We start from the raw sequence: 25,236 nt of genomic DNA on the forward strand, positions 1-25,236 counted from the left end.
TGAAGTATTGAAACTGACCCTGAGAATGTGCTAACATGGTTTAAAAGTCATTAAGAAGGAAAGCTGAGTTTCTACATTTTCAGGCTCAGTCACTGTGGCTACTGGGTTCACGGATGCCTGCCAAATCTTGCAAAATTATAGCACTCCTATCCATGTGGTTTCTAAAACTATAAGCTTCTATCGTGAATAAGCTTGATCTTCTGCTTTGGAAACCCATCAGCTGCCAGTCTGCTCTCATGGCACGCCGTTAGGAGAGAATCCACAAAGTGCCCAGGTGCACACACCGGGAATTGGCTTCCTCCCGCACATTCACTACAGTTAAGCACAAGTGAGAGAGGTGGGGGAGGAGGCTTCCTCATCACAGGTCCACTAGGAATGGCAGTGTTCTGTTAGGGAGACAAGGACACCATCCCCTAACTCGTTCATCTGCACAACGTCCCCTCAACATGAGAGAGGCCCCTGAAATTGCCTGCCAACCACACTGAGGCTTGCGGCTCAGCCCAGGAACACTACAAGAGAGGAGACAGGAACAGAATAGGAAATAGTGAGCAGCTAAAGAGGAAGACAAGGATTTTCAGCCTTGGACCTGCGCGCACAACCAGGTCTATTTATGACCTCAGCCAATTACCCCTTCGTAGGGAGATGTGTTATCTTCTTAGTCATTTTGAAAAACCATTAAATGAGGATGGGAGGTGTGGGACGGAGGGAAGGACTGAGTTTTTCAGTGTGTGTGTCTGTGAGTCAGCAAAAGCCGGAAGCCTCACGAACCAGCTTCAAACAACAAGCTGGAAAGGAGGACAATAAGCTCCCACCCCCAGGCAGTGAGAAATTGCATTATCCTAAGAGATCACGGCCACCCATGTTCAGAGCAGATAAGTGAGAACCCTCTCTGCTTCTGGCCAATAGGAGACCTGCAGCCACAACAGCTCACAGAAGCCCTGGGTGGCCTCCATCCCAGCTGCTCCAAATGGTTGCAAGGCAGAAACACTGCAGCTGGGTGGTGCTCAGAAGTGTAGTGGGTGGGAGGAAAGGCAGGCAGAGGGGAGGGCAGCAAGCTGCATCCCCCACCAGGTTCTCAAATCCCCTCTCGGGGTTTAGGGAAATCAGGGGTCTGTCTTGAGGCTGGTCCCTAAGGTGGCTGGTCAGAGCCAGGCCTCACCCCCATTCCACAACCAGAAACTGAAACTGCCTTAGAGACTCAGAAACTGTGGGGAAATCACCCCACCAGGCTGCTCTTTCTGCTCTAGGAGCAATGGTATAATTAATGCCACTTGCTGAAAGATGGGGGCATTCCAAATTCAGTCATAAGGAAGAAAGAAGCCTTGCCACACACCCCATGCGGCACCCACAGAGCCCCTTAAGACATTCTCTTTAAACAGGCCAATCTCATCTAGAAAGCATGTGTGCAGTAGCATTTTAAATTCAAAAAAAAAATGTATTAACTCTCCTCTGAGTGAGAAAAAAGAAAACTCTTAACATTTGAGGCCAAGTGTATGAAAGTCATAGTATGAGCCCACTTTGGGGATCCTGTTATTTGCCTCAAGAATTATCTAAATAGAAAACATTTGTTGCTGTGAGTACCTACTGTTACTTTCTTACATTTCCTATTGTCACTAGTTATGTTTTTCTGCCTGTGGCTAATGCCAATGAGGTATACCCAAATGGCAAGGAAGACAGTCCAAAAGTCTCAGACTCTTGTATCTGCACATCTGCACGTCACTCCCATACCAAACAACCCCTTCACAGAACCTGATTTTGTATGCAAATTCTTTTGAAGGAAAGAATATAATTTTTTATTATATGCACACATGAGTATAGGTGTGTAACAAATGAGAAGGGACACAAAAGACAGAAAAATTCACATGAAAATTGTAGCTCCATCTACTCTAGGAGGCTGCCAACATTTTAAGCAAAACCCAAATGGGCATAGGTGGTAAAAATTAAAATTAAGTCATCTGGCATCCAGATGAGAAAAATGGAGGTTAAAAGTCAGGGAGCCGTTTTGGACTTGGCTTCTGATTTGCTGCAGGGCCTACCTCAAGTCGTGCTATACCTCTGTTATAACATCTGCAAAATGGAGATAACACTTCACGCTGTCTACCTCAGAGAGCAGTTAGAAGATTAGATACCAAGAAAGAAAATCCTCAAAGCCCTTTGAGTTTCTCATAAATATAAGACATGCGATGTAATAAAATACCAGTACCCTCTACAGAAGTCCTAAGATGCTCAAGGCTATAGAAATAGGAAACAGACACAGGCAATACTCCACAGTAGACAGCCCATGGGGCATAACATTTAAAATCAGGGAGGCAGTGGGCAAATCTGACTCCAGCTTGCTTCCAGGGAAGAGGTGGGGAAAATAACTCCAATTCAGGCCTATTCAGATAAAACAAAATATCCAGGGAAAGAAAAGAAAATATAAAGCAAGTTTTGTTTCAACAGATTGCCAATATGTTGAAAGAAGCAACCCTGACAGATAGAACTCCAAATTCTTGCCTAAAGGTCCAGATCTACAAGATGACCATCCCTTGACTATAGTCTCAGGTTCAGTAAACTCCCCTATAAAGGTAAATTGGTTCCACTGAGGAGTAAGTGTAATAACCCCCTGATGTTGAATAAAAATTTAAGTGAGGAATACATTAAGTTAGAATGCTTTTAATCAATTTGCACTGGAAACAAAAGCCAACATGGACTGTACAAAGGCAAAGTGATCACAGAGGTCGATTCTGAATGGAGCCATCAAAAGGCCCTAGAGCAGCAGCCACCAGAAGCTGGAAAAGACAAGGATGCTCACCTGAAGACAATGATTACTTCCAGATTCATAAGGAAATTGGGAGAAGGGCATTGAGTATTATGTACCCTAGGATAGTCTGAATTACAGAAAATTTGATATCTGAATTGATTAAATACTTGTTTCTTACATTACACTTATTTCTATATTATGTCAAGCACTTGCGCATCGTATGTCACATTAAATTTTTAAAAAGATGAATACTATCGTATTCTGGCTCTCAGAGTCTAGCGAGTAGGAGGCACAGATGCAATCAAATAGAATACAATGTGGTAAGGGTTAGAGTGAAATATGAACACAGTGCTGAGGAAGAAGAGTGGAAGAACTAATGAATTCCGCATGGAAGAGGAGGGTGGGAAGGGGATCAGGGGAGTTTCAGGGAATCTGAACAGAACCATACCAAATGAATGATACATTACCAAGCACAGACAAAGAGGGAAAAGTGCATTCTGGCTAAGTAGAAGGCAGCCCATACCTCACAGAATGTCGAACTATGTCCTAGTTAACTAAAGAGCCAGGAGACCATTCAGGAGGCTCTGACTGGCAAAGCCTCTGTGGGAGACAGAGAGGGAGCATCAGAGGGTGACATTTCTGAAAAGGGACTTGATATTTTCTCTAACTTCCAGGTGCAGGGGAGGTGGATAAGGAGGCCAGAGAAGCCAAAGGGCCTGGCAAGCTTAACCATGGCTCAGGAATAGTCAGGAGCAGGGCTTCCAGGAGAAGGAAATGTCCCACGTTAGGTGTGTAAAACATGGGATAGTGGTCTGAGTAATGGCTTCTGAACATAACAGATCCTAATTCCTGGAAACTGTACATGATCCCTTCTCTGGCAATGACTTTGCAGATGCAGTTAAGTATCTTAAGGTGGGGAGATTATTCTGGATCATCCAGCTGAACCCTAAATGTACTCATAAGGACACTCCTACAAGGGAGGTAGGGGGAGAAGACAATGTGGCCACGGATGGAGATCCCAGAGGGAAGCCGCCGCAGGCCAAAGAAGCCACCAGAAGCTATTAAAGACAAGGAACAGATTCTCCCGTAGCCCCTTTCAGGAGTGTGGCCCTGTGAACACCTAAATTTCTATTGTATTAAGCCACTAAGTTTGCAGAAATTTGCTGTGTGGTGACCATTAGAAACAATACACAGGGAGCAAAGAGTTACTCGCCAAGGGCTTTTGGGTATCACGATTACCAGTCTTGGTAAGAATGATTCAGATGAAGGCACCTCAGCTACAAAGAAATAGAAGTCCAAGCTGAAGCCACATAGGAAGAGTAGATTATTATACTAAGTAACTGAGCAAAAAAATAGGGAATGAGACCCACATAAAAGCCGCAACTGGGTCAATACAAAGTGGATGGAAGACCTGCAAACCATACCACCAGTGACACACAAAGAACTGGGTCTGCATAGTACAGGAAACAATAAGAGATACAGCAACTTGGAGGTAATCATGGAGTCCCCAACTTCCTGGCCCCAGATAGTCACTTCGTTTTAAGTGCCCACTGGATATGGAAGAGAGGGATGGAGAACATTTACATGCACCCTGGTTCAGTCGAGATGCTCTCAAGAACTAGATCAGGACAAGAACCATCTAATCAAAGACTTCAGTGGATCCAGATATGGAACAATCAGGGAAATGAGATATGAAATGCTAAAAAGCTTACCATGTGCGCTTTAGTCAAGATGTAAAACTCAATGAGATCCATTTCAGGAGGGTAGGGGCAAGGTGTGATATCTCCAGTAACCAATACAACCCTGCAAGCAGGGGACTGAACGAGCCACAGCTGGAGATGATAGAGGCCAGATAAAATAACGGGACGAAGGTGGCAGATTGGCAGATATTTAGAGGAGAAGGCAAGTAACTTGCACAGCAAATGAGTGATTAGTGGAGCATGGGGGTAGCAGATAAATGATGACATTAATTTTTCATTACCAGACTGGCAGGAAAAGATTATAGTAGAACAGAGAGAATGAGTGTGCCTCTACCTATACCGAGTCTAAAATATTAGTGGATTGGGATGCCTGGGTGGCTCAGCGGTTGAGCATCTACCTTTGACTCACGGTGTGATCCCGGAGTCCCAGGATCGAGTCCTACATCAGGCTCCCTGCATGGAGCCTGCTTCTCACTCTGCCTGTGTCTCTGCCTCTCTATGTGTGTCTCTCATGAATAAATAAATAAAATCTTAAAAAAAAAATACTAGTGGGTCATGCCAGGGGTGAATCCAGAAGACAACAGATGCTGGCATCTGAAGCTCAGAATGTTAAAAACGTTTGCACGTTCACAAAAGCTGTCTGTAATGTGCTCTTTCACCTTCTTCCTCCTGATGCATTACTATGAAAGGAATCCAAAAAAGATCACGAAAATGTTAATAACCAAAATCAACATTTGTGAACTCTTCTCCTACCACCCACTCATAAGAGAAATCTCATGCTGGCAGCACTTAAAAGTAAAGAAGTGTTTCAAAGAAGAGTAGAAAATAATTCTTACCATTAGCCTTTTCCCTCTTCTGACAGTGTTCAGGACATTTGGTGGAATGGACAAAAGAGAACAACCATCCATGGACCAGAGTGGTGGAGAAGGATGTTCGATGATGATCCCGGGGATGACCACATGATGGAAAAAATGGCACATTTGATGAATTTGCAGAGGACATCCAGTTAGACACTCCTGGAAGAACAAATGCAAATCCTATGGAAAAAAACAAAAAAACAAAAAACAGGATATTCACTAATATGGACCACCTGGGAAAAGAAATGAGGGTGGAGGGAGGGCGGTGTGCTGGGGTGGGGGTGGGGGGAGGCACAGAGGAGACACACACCGATTTATCTGCAAAAGTACAGGTATGCTTACCAGGTGCTTAAAGGATGCATTTGTGCCCTAGAGCTATAGAAGCTATGCTCCCCCCCACCAAAATGCTCAAGTGTACAGTGCTCTGCGGCAGAATGCTAGCCTGGTACCAGCTAAAAGGTAGAGGAAGGACCTTTGGACCACAGCAGTAATGAGGGGATGGTAAAACAGCACCTCTACCTTAGTGAGCTTTTGGACAAGAAAGACAAATATTCATACGGAACAACTGCCACAACAAAAAGGACATCATAAAATATATGTAAATAAACAGACATGAGCAAATAGGCTTTTATTTGTTAAGACCTATTACAGAAACACATCTCATTGTCTCCAATTGAACTCGGAAGGTCAAGGGATGTTTAGGGAAAGCGCTATTCCAGAAAAAAAGGGACATCAGCAGCAAAAGCCTAAAACATGCCCAACAATTAATCACATCACCTTACATTTGCATTGCATTTATATGAACACTGCTTCCTAACACTTCATCTGAACCCTAGCAGAGCTATGCATATGGTGATGCCTCCAAGATTTGACCACGGATTCACTCTGCTTTTGTTTATTAGGTGCCTACTTTATCAATCATATGGAGGAGAAATATAAACCTAATAATTCCTGCCCCTAGGAAGTTAAAAGCCAGTAAGATGGAAAATATAAAATACAGAAGTATAAAAATAGAAAGCAAAATGCAAATATAAAAATGGACAGGTAACATTGAAGTAGCCTTATAAGGCAAGAAATGGCAAAGCAAAATGAAGGTTATGAGTCTTTAAGCAAAGACAAGGTGGAAGTTGTGAGCTGAAGCTCAGGAGGAATGGATCAAAAACAAGGGAGCAGAAATGTGGGTGAAGGAAATACCAAAGGACTGGAACAAAAGAAGGCAGGAATGAGGCTGACATGATTGGAGTTAGAACACTACACACAGAAAATCAATCCTTCCTGCAAGAGAGAAGATGGTAAGGGCCAATGATGGGCTTTACACAGAACCACTGGAAATTTTAGACCAGAAATGAAACACAAAATATGGGCTTTAATCAGAAAGTTCCACCGCCAAGACAAGACCGCATACCTGTCTCATAGAGACTAATTAGGAGGGGGTCATGATCTAGCATAAAGCCATGAGTTCCTGATGAAGGAAGAAGCAAAGAAAGAGTTGAAGGAAAGACAGCTGGAGAGAAAAAAAAAATACTAATGGCAACCAAAAGGTTTCAGTAACCATGTGGATGAAGAAAATAATGGGAAAGGGAAAAGATAAAAATTGTTTAGGATTACACTTCAGCTCCAAGAAAATTAAGGAGATGGCTAATAAGTCACTGGGAAGAAAGAAAATGGACACAAATTGAAAAGTGATTCTGCTATAGAGACGCCAAATTGGAGGTACAGATGGCATAACTTGAATGAAATCTCTTATGGGGGGCAGGGGTAAGAGCAAATGTGTGCACTGTCACTGCTCTGGCAGGAAGCTGAATAAGGGCTATAATCTTAGAGAAACCATTTACAGAAAGAATTCAGGGGCTATGAGATGGAAAGGTTTTGGAATTTCTCAAACACATCACAGCTTCTGATTTTAGTGGCAAACTATTAGGAAAAATCCCAAACCAAAGAATTTGGAAATACTTCAGAGATGAGGCTGGGTTTATTATACCATGAACATATTTCTCAAAATATTTCGAAGACAAACATCTAACAAGCAATAGTCATCCTAAAATACCAAGCTCAATTTTATGGTTAGTAATGACAGCCAACAGCATTCGATGGAATTTCACTAAGAAAATAAGTTATGGCTAACTAATAATTTGATTTTACTCACTAATGCCATGACCAAAAAAAAAAAAAAATCAAAGCAATGTCACCAATAGGTATGTAGAGTCTCATATTCTTACTATCTGCCCCCCGCCCCATGACACAATCATAATAATCTCACACATATACATTTTTGGTTTAAGACCGTAAACATTGTAAGCTCCAGGGTCAAAGGGCCAACGAAGGTTTCTGAAACTAAGAAGGTAAATTGAATATGGGTTGTTTTCAACTTCTGGTAAGGGACACAAAGTTGGAGTCATTTCTACAACTGCGGTGACTGAGTGTTTCTGGCGTTGGTCGTTAATTGGAAGGACAATGATACGGTTTCTGTGTACATATAAACACATGTAATAATCAAGTCCTATCTTCCTGTTAAAGAGATCCTCATCATCATATTACAAACAAAAACATCACCCTGCTCTCCTGTCTCATTCCCTCCTCCGTCTGCAGTAAGACACCAAAAATAAAACCAGTTTTTGAAATTAGAAAAAGATGTCTAGTATTTGTTATTAATTTATTTAGTAATAATGACCAATTTATTTAATATTTATTATGTACCCAATAGTATTCTAAGCCCTCAAATATTCTCACAAAACTCTATGCAGTAGCTACTGTTATCACCAACCCCATTTTACATAAGGAGAAACTAAGGCACAGAGAAAGTGAGGCAGTTGACCCAAAATTACATCCCTAGCATGTAGACTGCCAGGATTTGAATCTAAGCAGTAGGATTCCAGTGTCCTACACTCAATCTGCATGCTGTGTCTATCCTGTTTCTCAAATACATGCTCCAACACCACACCTTCTATTTAAAAAAAAGAGTAAACTATTGTTTAAAGACAGTAAACATTGTCTATGACCTAAGTGTTTTTTGATTATTTCAAAAATCTCCAAGAGTACCAGATACAAACAAACCAAAACAGCCACACACATACACTTTCTGAAGACAGTTTAAATAAAAAGGATTCCACATGGATGTAGAAAATTTTGACCATTTAGGGTGACAAAAGACAATGAAATGAGATATATTGAAAGACAAGTTGTAAGCATCCACTCCCAAAAAAAGCAATTTCTCCTAAAATACACACTTATCTACTTTTCAAAGTAGAACTTGAAGTAAATACTGTGTTACTTTTAAGATAACTTCAGGATTTATTCGGCACTTCATAAATCTTCCTTCTATCATCCCTAATTGAAATCTAAATCTCAGTTTAAAAGAATTACACAAGATCGAGTACATGATCATGATCATACAGGTTGAAATATCAATTTTTAATGAAAGTTGTCATATTACAAACAAAAACATTACCCTGCTCTCCTATCTCATTTCCTCCTCCATCTGCAGTAAGACACCAAAAATAAAAGGAAAACCATTTTTTGAAATTAGAAAAACAAAGATGTGTAAAGAATAGATTTTAACTGAAGGCCTTCACAAGTAACAATCCAATTAATTGCGATTTTAATTTGCCTCACATTTCTCTGGATCAAATGTTCTCAATTGGCTAGTTTTATCTAAGACATTTATTTTCAATGAAATAGTTTACTTCAAAACTAAAAGGAAAAAATTCCTTCATAGTTATTGAAAGGCAGAGAAAAAAGCAACTAAGGATTTTATTGATGAAATGCGATTCTCCATGTGTTCTATTTCAAATATGGGTAGAGGAAGAAATGATTTTGGGATCCAGTCTTGCATGATCCTGTGATAATCCAGAATTGATAACATAGCACACAAGTATTAGATCACGTGGTCCTATCAGGACGAATCCAAATGGAGTTTTAGAAGTGAAGTGCTAGAAATAGCATTAAAAGCTTTATCAAGAGTTACAGGAGAGGGACACCCCAGGTGGCTCAGCGGTTTAGCACCATCTTCAGCCCAGGGCATGATCCTGGAGACCCAAGATGGAGTCCCATGTCGGGCTCCCTGCATGGAGCCTGCTTCTCCCTCTGCCTGTGTCTCTGCCTCTCTCTCTCTGTCTCATGAATAAATAAACAAAATCTTAAAAAAAAAAAAAAAAAAAAGAAAGAAAAGAAAAGAGTTACAGGAGAGACTGGAAACCACCACAGCCCCATCATGTCTTTATTCATAGGTCCTAGTGAGCCCTTCCTTGAACACTATGGTTGGTATGGGGGATAAAACGGGAAATGTGGGTGGCCATGTTTCTCTCTTTCTGACCATACACGATCTAACAGCTCCTAATATCCACTGTAATGCGAATGTAGTTGAAAAAATACAAACAAGGAGTCTTTTAAACTCATTGTCAACGAGAACAACAGAAGCCAGAAAATCAGTACTTTAAAAAGAAACTACATTTAAAATATACCTTGAAATCAGCTCCTATAAATGACTCTAGGATTCCATGAAATCTTGGGACTTCTACGTACTTTAAAAATCTTAAGGACACTTGGGTAGCTCAGTCAGTTAAACATCTAGCTCTTGATTTCAGTTCAGGTCCTAATCTAACAGTCCTGAGATGGAGCCCTGTGTCAGGCTCCATATTCAGCAGGGAGTCTGCTTGAGATTCTCTCTCTCCTTCTCTTGTCCCTCCCACTGCTCTCATGCCCTCTCTCCAAATAAATAATTTTTTAAAAATAAAAACTAAATAAAATAAAAATCTTAGCTGCTTAGATCTATGCCTACAAAAATTAAAAATAGCAGGTTGGCTTAACAGGTCATACTTTCTTATTATTCCCCACTTCAGAAGTGTTTCTTAATGCCTCACCCCAACATAGAACAATCTAAGACTATCTTTTCCAAACCACATAAAACAGAAACTAGCACACAGGATAGCTGCTCATGAGTTCTCTAGGAAAAGATTCTGTGCTTAAAGTGTGAGACACATAGTACGCTATGGTCTTTCCCTCCTGGGGATGCACTGTATACATGAGTAAACTCAAGACTCTGAGAAGTCCACATAAACTTTCCAAAGTGTTGTCTACGCTTATATGATAGAATGCATTTCAACAAATACTTCATGGGGGATTAAGAACTGAGCTTTGGAAAAGTTGCTCTAGGTTCCTGACCTCAGCATTAAATTTAAGAATTCATCCCCCAAGTTATCCTTAATCATAACAACACACATTCACAGCTCTGATGAGCAAGGCATATCTAACATCTCAGATTCCCTTACAGAAGGCTCTCGTCCAGTCAAATTCATCTCTTCCCCATGTCCCCAACAGATAATTGCCCTACTGTTTTGTTCAGACCATTCTCAATGGTAAAATTTCTGCCTTCAATCATTTTATTCAGCTTAAACCCCACCCAAATCCCCCTGTGTCTCTTCCAACTAATGTCATCTGTTCCTTTCCTTGAATAGGTTATTCAAATAAAATAGCACTTGCTCAGGACTACCTAATACCTATATTTCATAATATAGATACTCATGTATATATTTGCTATACAGATATCTGGTCACCCAACCACCCAAGGATTGGCTGAGAATAGGCTCTAAAAGCTCTTAGTTTTTCCTTCATTGCCTAATATATAGTATTTTGCTTCAACAGAGTGGATACCCTATACATAAATGTTGATGGATTAGAAAACCCATGCCAGCAGCCATTCAAATAATATTGCAATACTACACAAGGTTTCGAGCATTAATTAACAGAATGACACCTGAATGACTCAAAACACTTAATTGTGCATATTTTTATCCTCCAGAAAATCTTTTGGCTTGGTTTAGATATTATCAACTTAGGTCTACAAATCAACATCTCAAAGGGATTCCTTAAGAATGACTTAATATACACAGACCACACTCAGACTTTGAAAACAGTGAGTAGCATTAGGATTTCCATGCCATCTGGGATCCTTAAGTCCATTCCTTACTCTCTAGTCTGCATATCAAAATCTGTAACTCCAGATATATTTATGTTGTATAAACACAAGACTTCTTTGATTCCCTATCCAAGATATCCGTATGGCCCTCTCCCTTTCAGGGTGATAAGAGCCTAGCTAAACATATAGCAACAATAAGTTATACCCATCTCTATGGAAGAAATAAGTTCATTTGTAGCAGTATCCAATTTTAGCAAATCAAACAAGGAAACTCAGTGAAATCTGAGGTGCAGAGGATTCACAAAGAATGCTGGACTTCAAGATAACTGAATAATACACCTGGAAGGAATATAATATGCATTTACCAGTCTGACCTCTGAAAAACCACTCAGGAAAATGACTGGCCTAATAGTCAAATGTTACATTTTCTTAACCAGGTAAAAAGATCAATATACCATTATATATAGACCAGCTGAATCATTGCAAAAGCAGTTCATTATGTAATTCCAAAATTAGAATCACAGTTCTGCGGCTTACGTTAAGGAGCATACAAACTTCCATAGGAAGTCATAGGAGGGCTGATTAAAAGCCTGGAGCAAGTGATCCAGGTGCAAATCTTGAGTCCATTTCTTACTATAATCTGACTGGGGGCAAATTTCTTCTGCTTTTCACTGAGTTTCCTCAACAAACAAATGGGGATAAAGTAATGATCTACCCCATTATGTTGTTATTACGTTTCAATTTGGTGATGCCAGGACACCCTTACAACATTGAGTAGTGCACACTATGCAATATATATTAACACTATTACATCCCTATGATCTAAGTAAAAAATTTAACTTAAAGGCTAGTACTGCAATTACTAAGTTAGGGCACATATAAACCTCCATCATGCTGCCCTTAATGTTAGACATGTTGTGTGGATTACTTATTGCAGATGCAACAGAAAGGACTTGCTATGGATATTTATTAGTAATCAATATTAGCAATCCCTAAGTCCTACATATACCTGCAGAGAAGGTAAAATTAGAATATTAGGCAAACATCATCACTGGGAAATCCACTAGGCAATTTAAATTGCAATTCTGCTTTGGCCTATGTGTGAAAGCTGTATGTTTGCACAGCACTATTGCTACATTGATACACATCTACCATGTTTGTATCTTCACATGGGTTTAATATCATGTAGAAAACTTTGAACATGAACGATACTAACATTTTTTCTCTTTCCTTGATGAAAGGAAAACTTACCAAAAAAATTGTTTCAGTGGTTCTTTCATTTAACACATTAATGGATGTTTTATGTGAAAAATGTACACATTTTCATCTTATTACACTAAAAAACTTAATACATCCACAAGTTCTTCCATTATGAATAAATGTAAATTATTTTAACAAAGTCTTAAAAGGTATCATTTGAGGAAAGAGCTCAAATTCAAACCTACTTGATAACATTTCTGGTTATTCATTATTTATTCTATCTTTCCTCATCTCTATTTCCTGGATTTTCTTTTAAAAATTTTTAAATAATCTCTATACCCAATGTGAGGATTAAATTTATAACCCTGAGATCAAGTGTCAAATCCTCTACTGATTGAGCCAGCCGGGGGCCATCGATATTTTTTAAGTCAACTCTAGGCCCAGCATGAAGCTTGAACTCACAATCCCAAGATCAAGAATCTCATGCTCTACCAACTAAGGAAGCCAAGTGCCCCCCCACACACCTCTATGTCTTAATCCTTTCCTATCACTCACTATACCTCAAGATCATATTCTTTCTTATCTTTAAATCTCATACTTCATTTGTATATAAGCTTTCAGTATTGTGATTCACTTTCTAGAAGTTTCATTTCTCCCCTTTTCCTTTGAAAAGAATCGCTTGTTGGTATTTAATGCTGATACAAAGTGAAATGACAACGTAAGCAGCTACTAAAATCCAGCTTCAAATCAGCTTGTTCAAGCCAATGCTGATTCTGTAAGGATATGCTCTCCCCTTCATAGAAGATGGTAAGACTTCATTTCCACTTACTATATTCTCCACACCACAGGGCTAAGGAACAAAACGGATTTAAATGATAAACATGCAAACTGAAAATAATTTTGAATTATAGCATACATTGAAAATTTTCTCATTATACATATAACATATGAAGCATAAGTTCTCATTATATTTATAATGACATATGCAATGAGATGTGTTTATTCATATATAGAACCTAAAGCAATTTTCTATCTTCTATAATGAAATCTAGTGGTAACTATTATTTAAGAAAATGAAATTCTGAAATTTTATTTTGGTCTGATTAGCACATTCTTAGTATTATAAAACTACCTGAGTTTTGCAAGATGCCTGTGTGCCTTGTATATAAACATGCGAAAAGGCCCAGAAATCCCATACTATCTGCTGTCCTGGTTATTTCTATGTAGTAATACTGCTTAGAGATAATCAACAACATGTTAGCTTTCCAAACAATGTTTGTTTTTAAAAGATCTTGGTATTTTTATTTAGAATTAGGGTTATAGTTCTCTTAAAAGTGAGCATAAGGTCATCTAGCTGAAGTTCCTCCCTAAAATATATATTAACCATAGGGGCCCCTGAGGACATGAATCCCTATCCAGAATTTGATATAAAGCTGATTTCATCTTTGAAAAAAAAGTGGGATTAGTTAATGAAGAACTAAAAAGGACACAGAAATTGTTTTATCTAGCAGTATAAACACAGGAATTCAGCCTTAGCAATGAGGATCCACCAAAGAGGTGAGGAACAGGAGTCAGCTCTCTCTAGCCCCTCTGCCTTTCTGTCTAAAGGCTACTGGCTCCATTTGCTCACTATGCAAGCAGATGACCCCCATATGTGGCCTGTGGACCTGCTGGTAGCTAAATGGAATGGGTCTGACACCACTTCACCTTTCTTTACAGAGGTCACTGACCTCAATTTTCATAATGAATCGCTTTAGAAATGCATTTGTTTCTAAATACTCCAGAAGAGGTCAGATTGGTCTGAGATAGCACTTCCTTACTTAAAACTCACCCAGAGTGCCAGCTGTAGGTCAAATTGTGTGTGTCCCCTGTATTCCTCCAGGACACCTGCAAAATGACTTAGCAAATCCTCTTCATCCCCCAACTATCCAGTCTAGCGTAACCCTGTCCTTCCCCCATCCCCAAGGATCCCTCACTACAGAGGCTTACTCGGCCCAGCCTTCTCTGCTCTACATCTGACCAGCATTCCTTAAATACTGAGTAATACACAAAAGTTCACTCATACTCCCAGTTTTGACACAAGTAATTTTATTAAATTTTCAAAATATGTATCCAAACGTCACTAGGAATAAAGCCCTTAAGCTTGTACACGACTCTAAAGCCAAAATAAATTTATAAGACAAATTCCAGAAAAGCTATGAAACCAACACAGTGTAATAGTATTAATTGAATTAGAAGAGGAGGCCTGAGCTCACAGCCCAACTACAGTAGCAGGGAAGCGACAGCCAAGATGCTCCCAAGCCGAGAGGGCTTGCTCTACTCTGGCTAGCAGAGTGGTTCAATTCTCCCGCCACTTTTCCAATTAACCTATATCGGAAACGGATGTCACCTAGCCTAAACTTGGTGGAAACTCATCATTTATAAATCAATGGTTAGCCCAAACAACGACAATGACTGAAGAGCAGGCACAAATGTAAACACAGGTGCATAAGTTCCCTGGGACGATCTTGTTACAACATTACCATCCAAGTGATTCAGCACCTATTTATGCCAGTTTATTATTGTTACCAAAATGAAAACACAAAGTTGTAGTGCCCTGGAAGAGAAGGAAGTCCCCCAGAGTATGTGCGCTGGACAGAAGTCTACACAGCCCACTTAACGGACGAGGTTCCCCAGATACTCTCCTCCTTCCTGACCCCCAGTTCAGCTACCATATGGCAAAACAATAGGATGAGTGGATCCCTCCCAAGGAGCCAAGTCTTACTTTCCAAGAATATTCAACATATAAAAATAAATTCTTGGAAGAGACTACTACATCTTTAATCCAAAGAGTATATTTTAAATTCTAGAATCCCAGCATGATGGGCAGAAAGAGAAGGAGGGGAGGAGGGGGAAAGAAAGCGGGGGAGGGCTGGGTCGCTCAGTCAGTTGATTGTCTGCCTTCAGCTCAGGTCATGATCCTGGGGGTCCTGGGATGAGCCTAGTTATCAGACTCCATGATCAGCAGAGAGTCTGCCTCTCTCTCTCTCCCCTATTCCCTGCATGTGATCTCTCTCTTTCTCATATTCTCTCTCAAATAAATAAAAAGTCTTTAAAAAAAATAAAAGAGAGAGTGGGCAGGAGGAAGCACAGGAAGGAGGGGAGCTGGAAGGATTTCTTTTGGGGGACAGTTTTTAGGAAAAACTTATTGAATTCCCATCGTTCCCTAGTGCACACACATTCCACACACTTCTTTTCATCCCTCAACCAATAGCCTTTTGACCCTTAATATCATTCCCACAGCAAATGCCAACCTGTGTGTGCCTGATGATGAGAACCCACATAGAGGCGCACACACAGCGCAGCCTGTGCCTCACCTCAGGTCTACGAGCTTAGGTCTAAGTAGTTCAAAAGCACCAGCTCCTTCCTCCCCCTCCCCTTTTCCTTTCTCTAGAAAAGTACACATGGGTCCCAAAGGAAGTAGTAGCCCTAAAACAAGAAATGTGTCTATCATCTGCTGTAGCTGCGCAATCCCAAAGGCAGTACGCGTTCAGGCCAGGCCAGAGGTAGAGCAGTGCATCCGTCCCCAGGAGGACTTGCACAGTCTCAGCAGTCTCACCCCAGCAGGTCTTCACCTCAGCAGAAACAACTACATTCTCAATCAGTTTAACTCACCTCCCTTTTTCCCAGAGATCTACCACATGAGATTCATTGTGAAGCCAGTGTCTTTCAAGAAAACCAAACTGCAACGAGATGATCATCATTGATCACAGGGCCAGGCATTAGTGCAAACTCAGATCGTGCCAGTCATGTGCCACACAGGGGCCCTACCTCTGTTTCCACCTTTGGTCTCACAACACTGAGGTATGTGGGATTACTACAAGGGATAGTGCTGTCGCTGTTTCAGTATCCACACACACTGTTCCTCTAAGCTGAAACATTTAAAACTATTGTCCCCAAAAGGTCATTAGTGTGCTCTGGCACAGAAGGTCATCTATAATTGACATGTGGTTGGGCACCTGGGTGGCTCAGTGGTTGAGCATCTGCCTTCGGCTCAGGGTGTGATCCCAGGGTCTTGGGATCGGGTCCCACATAGGGCTCCCTGCAGGGAGCCTGCTTCTCCTCTACCTGTCTCTCTGCGTCTCCCATGAATAAATAAATTAAAACTTAAAATAAAGACTCTCATCTCCAATCAAGCTTACATTTTGAGGAACTGGAGGTTGAGACATTGACAGATGAATTTGGCAGGGGGTCAGGGGGTGGGGGGGGACACACAACCCCATAACTGACACCCCTATTCCAATTCCACATCAGTTCAAGAAACAGGACACTGGAAGCCCTTGTGTGAGTCCCTCCCAGGTCACAGCCCTTGTCCAGCAGGGGTAGCCCCTCCAATGGCTTTTGCTTTCCAACTTTTGATAATTTTACCAACTTTATTTGATGTTTATTAATCTATACTTTTTTTTTTTAACAGAACCATTTAAAGCAATAAATTAGCCTCTGAGTAGTGCTATAGCTGCATCCCTCAGTCTTTGATACCCGAGGCATGCATTATTGACACTTCCAAATACACCCTTTGACCTGTGGGTTTTTTAGAAGTGAACTGTTCAATTTCCAAATGTGGGGGAATTTTCTAGATGCCTTTCTGTTACTAACATCTGCCTTAATTTTGCTGTTGTCAGAGAATATACTTGGTATAATTTCAATCCCTGTTACAGTAGAGAAGCCTGTTTGATGGCTCAGCACATCATCTTCACATTTAGAATGTTAATAGTAGCATATTTTGACAGAGCTGCATTCACTGTGGCCACATGAATTAAAAATATCAGTCACTTATAGGATTGCATAAGTAAACAGAAGCAAGCCAACAACAAAATTTAATGAGGTGAGAGTTCGGTTGCTACTTGGGGAAAATGGACAAAATATTATTTTTAGTTGCCAAAATATTTTTTTTTACCCAAATCACTAACAGACTGAAAGTAGTATAATCCTATCTTAGAATTATACAAAATTCTTAAACTTTTTATAGAATTTCTAAACTGATTCTTCATATAATTTCTAAACCAAATACTAATCACTCTGCTTCTAACAGACACATTCTAGGTGATATCAATAGATCGGTAACAACCTTAAAACTTACCCTGGGTCAAAGTGAACTGGACTAGGACTTGAGATTTTTTTTTCTTAAGAAATATCCGGAAAATGATTGTCCAATATCAACATTCATATATCAAAGTTATATAAAATAAAACTGTAAACCTTTTCTTCAAAGATTTCCAAATAGAAAGGAAACAAAGCTACAAAACCACTTAATTTCAAAAAAAGGATGTTAACTTTAAAATACTGCAAAATTGGGATGCCTGGGTGGCTTGGTGGTTGAGCACCTGCCTTTGGCTCAGGGTGTGATCCTGGAGTTCCAAGATCAAGTCCCACATCAGGCTCCCTGAATAAAGCTTGCTTCTCCCTCTGCTTCTGCCTCTGCCTCTCTCTCTCTCTCTCTTTTTCTCTCTCTCTCTCATGAATAAAAAAATTTTTTCTCATTATTAAAAAAAATACTGCAAAATTTCTAAAAATGAAAAACACCTAATGCTTATGGCCTTTCTTTAGTAAAGACTATTTAGTAAAGTATTGTTCCCACAAAGCTATTTAAACAGCACAATTCAGAAGTAAACCTTATTTATGTGGGTTCCCAGTCACGGATTTGACCCACATAATTTAAGTTATATAAATCAAAACAGCGAGGCAACATTCTGGAAGGCAGCGTCTTCCATTATACAGTTTTTCAGCTTGAAGATAAACATGAACTAAAAGTAGCATAAATGTTTCCTGGATGCTTTTTGTCACACAGCTAAGTAGAGAGGCTTTCTAATGTCCAATTTTTAAATTGCTCCAAAAATGAATTTCCGTAAATACTATGGAAATAGCATGATTAGGGCCAAAGTAGAGCATGCTAACTGCTCACATGTTTGCAATCACCTTTTAAAATAAGACTCCACAGACGCACCTTCTGGGGTCGCTGCATTCCAGCCTGCAATTAGTATTATTGTGTGCACAGAGCTGGTGGCTGGAGCTGGACTATGCTCATACTAGTTCAAACATTCCTCTGCTGAGCCTGTGTTAATGAAAATTCTCCTTTCCAAAGATTCTTTTGGACCATTCTTACAGAAATCTTGTAGCAGAGCCAGCAAGCGGCCTCATGCAGATCTGCAACTGTACATTTTTCAGGCATTACACGAGATTTTCTTATACAGTTCCCTATTAAAATGGTTTAAATTCCAAACCAAGCCTTGGGAAACAGAGCAGACACTATCTTGAGCCCTTCTACAGCATCTGGCAATGGGGCGAGAGAACTGAAATGAACAAACAAAAGTAGTTTTCAGCTCTTAAGTTGGAGAAGCAAATTAATCCTTACTATGGGAACAAGGAATAAAGCCTTTTGTTATCATTGATCGTGAAATGTTCTTATGACAATTTTGATTTTACCAAATTAGGTTTTGGCCTTAGCCTGCAGGTATTTCCCTACTGCATTCTGGATTAATCCTCCTTTATAGCTGACTCCTGTCAAAATGACAAAGGAGAATTGATTTCTTTCGGTGAGGTATCCTTATCAATGGAAACTTGTATGCATTGATTGATGGGGTGTTAGAGGAAAGGACCATTAATTGATTTGTAATAAATAAAGCACAATCTCCACTTATGACTAGCAATTGATAAAGGCAGCTTTTTCTTCATTGGTAAATTTCTTTATACTAAAATGTATGAAAGCAGTCCAACTCAACCATTACTCAACTTATTAACGTAACAGCTTTATTCACACAATTCCCACTGACACAGCCCAAAAGAAAGGTCGCTCAGCATGGTCATCATATTAAATACGTAAAAATTTTTAAAGTCAAATGGAAACTGTCATTTAAAGTTACAACGTGGTGTAATGGAAAACCCTGTGGCTCTGCAATCAGATGATCTAAATTCGAATTCCAGCTTGGCATTTATTAAGTATTTTAGTAAAGTTGTCTGGGTCCTGGTTTTCTCCTTCCCAAACTTTGCAAACCTCCATACATTGCAGAATAATTGTAATAAATGAGCAAACCATATAAAATGTATGATACACAGCAAAAAGTGCTAAATAGCCAGTTTTACTAGTATTATTGTTTAGAGCAAAATGTTAAGAGTAACCAATTTTCTCATTTCTGCATATCCACATTAACAAAGCAAAGTAGAAATTCCACTGACTGGGCTTTCTCTAGAGCTCTTTTTTTTTTTTTTTTTTTTTTAACTTAGGGGGGAAAATACTTTTTTTTTTCAAAAATAAAATTGTGTTATTACAATATTCTTAATACAATGGCTTTCATGTTGTTGATTTTGCTTTCACAAAGGAAGTGAAAGCGACTCTAGATTTTTAAAATGCATTTATAGGGATCCCTGGGTGGCGCAGCGGTTTGGCGCCTGCCTTTGGCCCAGGGCGCGATCCTGGAGACCTGGGATCGAATCCCACGTTGGGCTCCCGGTGCATGGAGCCTGCTTCTCCCTCTGCCTGTGTCTCTGCCTCTCTCTCTCTCTCTCTCTCTCTCTCTCTCTCTGTGACTATCATAAATAAATAATTTTTAAAAAAATTTAAAAAATAAATAAATAAAATGCATTTATAATATTTAGGAATATCTTCCAAAGGTCTTCTAATTACATGGATGTTAACTATTCTAAATTTATAATAATAAACACATTTCACTGCTCCTGAGGAGGTAGGACATTGGCAAAAATGAGATGAGGCACCAAAAGGCCATGTGTATGCAATGTGGACTCAAACAGAAGTTAATTGCTCTTAAATTTCCCTTCTTATAAATACTGATGGAGAAACAAAATTGATGCCAGAAGACTGAAGATGAGGAAGATGAATGTTCCCCCTGTCAAAAAGACAGAGAAGAAAAGAGAGAGATCTCAGTAATACACTGTATTGTATACAGTATGATAGACTATATCCCCTATGCTGTATTTTTCCTCCCTGTGACTTCTTTTAAAATTGGAAGTTTGTTCCTCTGCATCCCCTTCACCATGTCACCCATCCTCGCATCTCTCTCCCCCTGGCAACTACCAGTTTATTGTCTATATTTAGGTGTCTATCTTTGTTGTTATTTTGTTAGCATCAACATATAAGTGAAATCATATCATATTTATCTTTCTCTGTCTAGCTTAATACACTTAGCATAATACCCTCGAGGTCCTCCACATCACAAATAGCAAGATTTCAATCTTTTCATGGTTGAGTAATATTCCACTATATCTATACCAAATTTCCTTTCATTGGTTTTTATTTAAGAGGCTCAATGTGAGGCTTAAACTCATGACTGTGAGATCAAGAGTACATGCTCTACTGACTGAGGCAGCCAGGCACCCTCACATTTTCATCTACCAATGGACATGTAGGTTGCTTCCATACTTTAGCTATTGTAAATAACACCACAACTGACATAGGCTTTACCATTTTTAATAAATCACCTAGATGAAGCCAAAGAACGAATATTTATGTTTTAAGACAGCTAAATAAAAACTATTATTGGTATTGTGCATTATTTTCCCCCAAAATACCTTGATAGACACAATGACTCTTGTACAACTACTCAGTAAAACACTTAGTTTTCCATTTTACAAATGAGGAAACAGAGACATTGTAGAAAATTACTATTTTCAAATAATAAAGCTAGAGTCAGGATTTAACCTCAAGTCTTTTGACTTAACATTTTGACCAAAACCTGAGATAGGCAACAGCCACAGATGCAGGATCCTAACAGGTCTTGACAAGCAACAGTGAAAGGAAACATCGGAGAAATGCCATAAAATAGAGTCCCAGTGTGTTCTTATGGGTAACACTTTGTCACATGGACATTTTTAAATGTTTAACTCAATGAGACTTCTGAATTGGTAAATTTGCTAATCCAGCCAAGCTGATTATCTACAGTAAAAATGATCTTGGCCCCCCTTCTCTCTGCTGGTCACAAACTACCCAGACAATAGCATTCAACATTCTGGGTAGATTATAAAAGGGATAGAGGATAACTAGAAAACAGTTATCATGATGGTACAGAACAGGAAATGAGATCATATGAAGAATACTTGAAGGAATTATAGGGTGTTAAACTAGAGAAAGCACAACTATTGAAAGGAAGAAAAGACCAATGGCTGTCTTCAAAATAAACGTCATATGTTATTTTATGTGTCACAGGAGAGAATGAATTACACAATTCAATAATATATTAGAGTTTGAGCAGAGGGAAGTGAGACCCATCACTATGGGTGATATAAAAGAAGAAATGAAAGGAATTCAGTCTTAAGCAATCAGAGCAGCTGTGTTGGTTTTCCAATGTGGAAATGCTACAGCTCACATAGGCAGGCAATCAAGGAGTGCTGGATATGAAGTACGAGTAGGAGCAAACAAGGAAAAGCTGGTACCCATCTCTCTCACCAACTCCAATATAAAAGACAAGGTGGACCTGCAGGAAAAGGTGGCACCTTCAGCTCAGAGCTGCATACTTTGTCCTAGGACCCAGAGAAGCCAATGGAGGAAAGGATGCAGGAAGTGGAGCAGGGGAGACCCAAATGCATCCCCACACCAGCACTGAAGGCCAGAGACGAACAACAATGTAAGTGAGCTGCACTGTCTGGCTTCCAGCACACCTTCAGAACATGAAAACTGGATGTTCCTTCATTTTACCTCCAAAACCTTGTACAAACTTCTCTCATGCCCAACCCTAACCAAGAACCACATAAGGGGGTTGCACCACTGTGCAAAAGAGGGATTCTGGGAATTACGGTTTCAGCATAGCAAACTGGGTGCAGTGCAAAGTCAACAAAAATGGACACTTAGATTTCTGACCAGCACAGACACATGAAGCACCCAAAGACTCTAGAAAGTAGTGGACTCTCTAGAGAATTATCACTAGAAAAAGTGATTCATCCATCAGATGTGATTATTTAAGATCCTTTCCTACCCACGGGGTACCATTATTCTACTGCAAGGCATAGGTTGGTTTAAAAAACATATTTTGAGAGTAAATGCTCATAGTGTAGGCATGTACTGTCTATACCATTTTACAAAACAATCATGGATGGGGCGCCTGGGTGGTTCAGTTGGTAAAACATTCCTTTCTTGGTTTCGGCTTAGGTCATGATGTCAGGGTCATGGGATCAGCCCCATGTCAGGCTCCACACTCAGCACGGAGACTACTGAAGACCCCCTGTTCGTCTCCACCACCCCACCTGCTCACTCTCTCTCATGCTGATACATAAATAAATCTTTAAAAAAAATTATGGAAACAAATTCAGAGTTCTAAGTTTTAGAGATCAATAGTGATTTATAAACTTAAAAAAATATTCACAATATCCATAAATGAATATAATTTTTTTTCATTCAAGTGTTATACATTCTAGACTCCCAACAGCATGGGTAGCACATATGAAAAGTATATTATTGCTTAGAACATAGAAAACCCAATGACATCCCTAATACAAGGAGGCAGGAACAGTAACATCTTGCCAAGCTTTCAATTCACTGGGGCTGGGGCAAAACCCTCTCCTTCCTCAACACTCCTTCCAACGGAACTCCATCAGGGGGCATCATTTCTCCTGTTCCTGCCCTACATCTAAGAGTCTGATACAACAAGAGGAGGAATCACAGAGGCAGCTTAAATCAAGAACGTGTACGTCCTGCTAAGGAACTTGTTCCTCATTCTAGTCCTGACCAAGTGCCAGTCAAGCTCAGACTTGCAAGATCAAAAGTTATCCAAGTGATCAAAAGTCATCCAAGTCAACCAAATGGAAGGTTATTGCAGCCTACCATCACGACAAACACCATGAGAAATTCTCCAAATAACGAAGGAAAGACCTGTAGGAGAACATATGTTTAATTGCCTACACCAGTAACTTTTGAACTTGTAAAACTGTACATGCCCTTTGGCATCAAACTTGTTTCAACCTTCATATCACTGTTTCTCCTACCCAACTAATTCACAGCCACTGAGGTTTTTGCCCTGCGAGATCTTAAGCTTCAGAACTTTTATAAACCACTTTACATGCCAGATGGCGTTTTGCTTTTATTCATCTTAAAATGTGTCCCATCTTCTATTTCTGGCTTGTCCCAGTAGTTTTCTTTGTCCCAACTTCCACTTCCGGTGATCAACCACTAAAGGCAAAACTCACTAGGTAAACAGCCTTGGTGGGAGTTAGGGTGAGGGGGGTTACTTAAACACCACCAAAGTCTAGTAGTCAAGGTTTGTGGTAGTTTCCCACAAGATTTAGTCTAACAGCTTACACTGGAACAGTTCAAATACCTCCTGCTAGTGGCATTGCACCAGCTCATGCCATATGTACAGGAGCCACCCGCCAATGCATTCGATGCCAGCAAGAATCCGTATATTAATGAAATTCTCCACCAGTGCTGCAGACATGCCTGCAGCTTTATTTCTCTTAACATGATATTAATGCATTTCAGGCTCCAAGTTTATGGCCTCTGATTTTTTTTTTTTTTTTTTTTTTTTGATGGCTAAGTTACGCCTACCAAGACAACCTAACATCCAGACAGCAACCCCAAGGGCAATGTGAGGAGGATTTTCTGATTATGTCATCAAACAGGAAACCTCACAGAGACTCTAGGATTAATGTATTTTCCACTGGAGCTGAAAGCAGGCAGAAAGTAGTCACTAGAAGGGAGAGAGGGAGGGGAAAATGTTGGTAGGGGTGGAGGTGGTGTCTTGAATATGACATTTAAAGAAGTAACTCACATTTATTCACATCTTAAGCCTCCAAGCAAATAAAGATTTTAAGACTTCAGTTGAATGTGGTAATAAGCAAATTATGTAAGCACTGGATGTGAATGTACCCCACAAAGAGTTTCTCTAGACCATGGCACCATTCTTGCTCCAGATGGCATGGAAAATAATTTATAAATGACAAAAGTTCAATGGGTGTATGGCAGCTGTTCAGTTGCAGCTCTCCGGCCACCCACTTCAGTAGAACGGAGAGCTTTCAATCAATTCTTGTCTCTCGGAGGGCCTTCAAACAGCATCAGAACATGTGGACAATATGTTCTCAGAAAGGAGCTGGCCAAATATGAAAGATCAGAAAATCAAGTTAAGTAGAAATGGAAAATACAAATACATAACATTTTCTCCAAAACCCAGAATACCAAGTAGGGAATAAGAACACAGAACTTTTGAATTTTCACAAGCAAACTTGGCACCATCTCCTTTTTCTTCCCCTCTCCCCCAGAGGTACTCACAGGCTTTCCTCACACAGAACGAAGTGGATGAAGGATTTAAACAGTACTTAAAAAAACAAAACAAAACAAACAAACAAACAAAAGCCAATATTCTGCTTGCCTCTCTCCCTTCATTCATTCCTATCACCCCTGACATTTAAAAAAAAGCCTGCCAGCTTATCATGGCCAACTGCTACTTTGCAGCCTAGTAGCACCCACATTATATTTGTGTTCCGAGCCTCCAAGCAACACAAACAAATCTTAAAGGTCCACCATAGGAGCACCTGGGTGGCTCAGTGGCTGAGCATCTGCCTTCAGCCCAGGTCATGATCCCAGGGTCCTGGGACTGAGTCTCACAACGGGCTCCCGCAGGAAGTCTGCTTCTCCCTCTGCCTATGTGTCTGCCTCTTTCTGTGTCTCTCATGAATAAATAAAATCTAAAAAGAAAAAAAAGTTCACCATATTGCAAAATAAAATGAACAGGAAGGGCAGCTTTTGCTCAGTTGCTATTCAAGCCTAGGTAAGTCATTCACAAAGAGAAAGGTGAATGCAGAGGATAATGTTCACTAAATTCTTGGAGTACACCAAACTGATTT

The sequence above is a fragment of the Nyctereutes procyonoides genome, unplaced genomic scaffold, assembly GCF_905146905.1.
Source record: "Nyctereutes procyonoides isolate TBG_1078 unplaced genomic scaffold, NYPRO_anot_genome, whole genome shotgun sequence".
NCBI classification, from domain to species: Eukaryota; Metazoa; Chordata; class Mammalia; order Carnivora; family Canidae; genus Nyctereutes; species Nyctereutes procyonoides.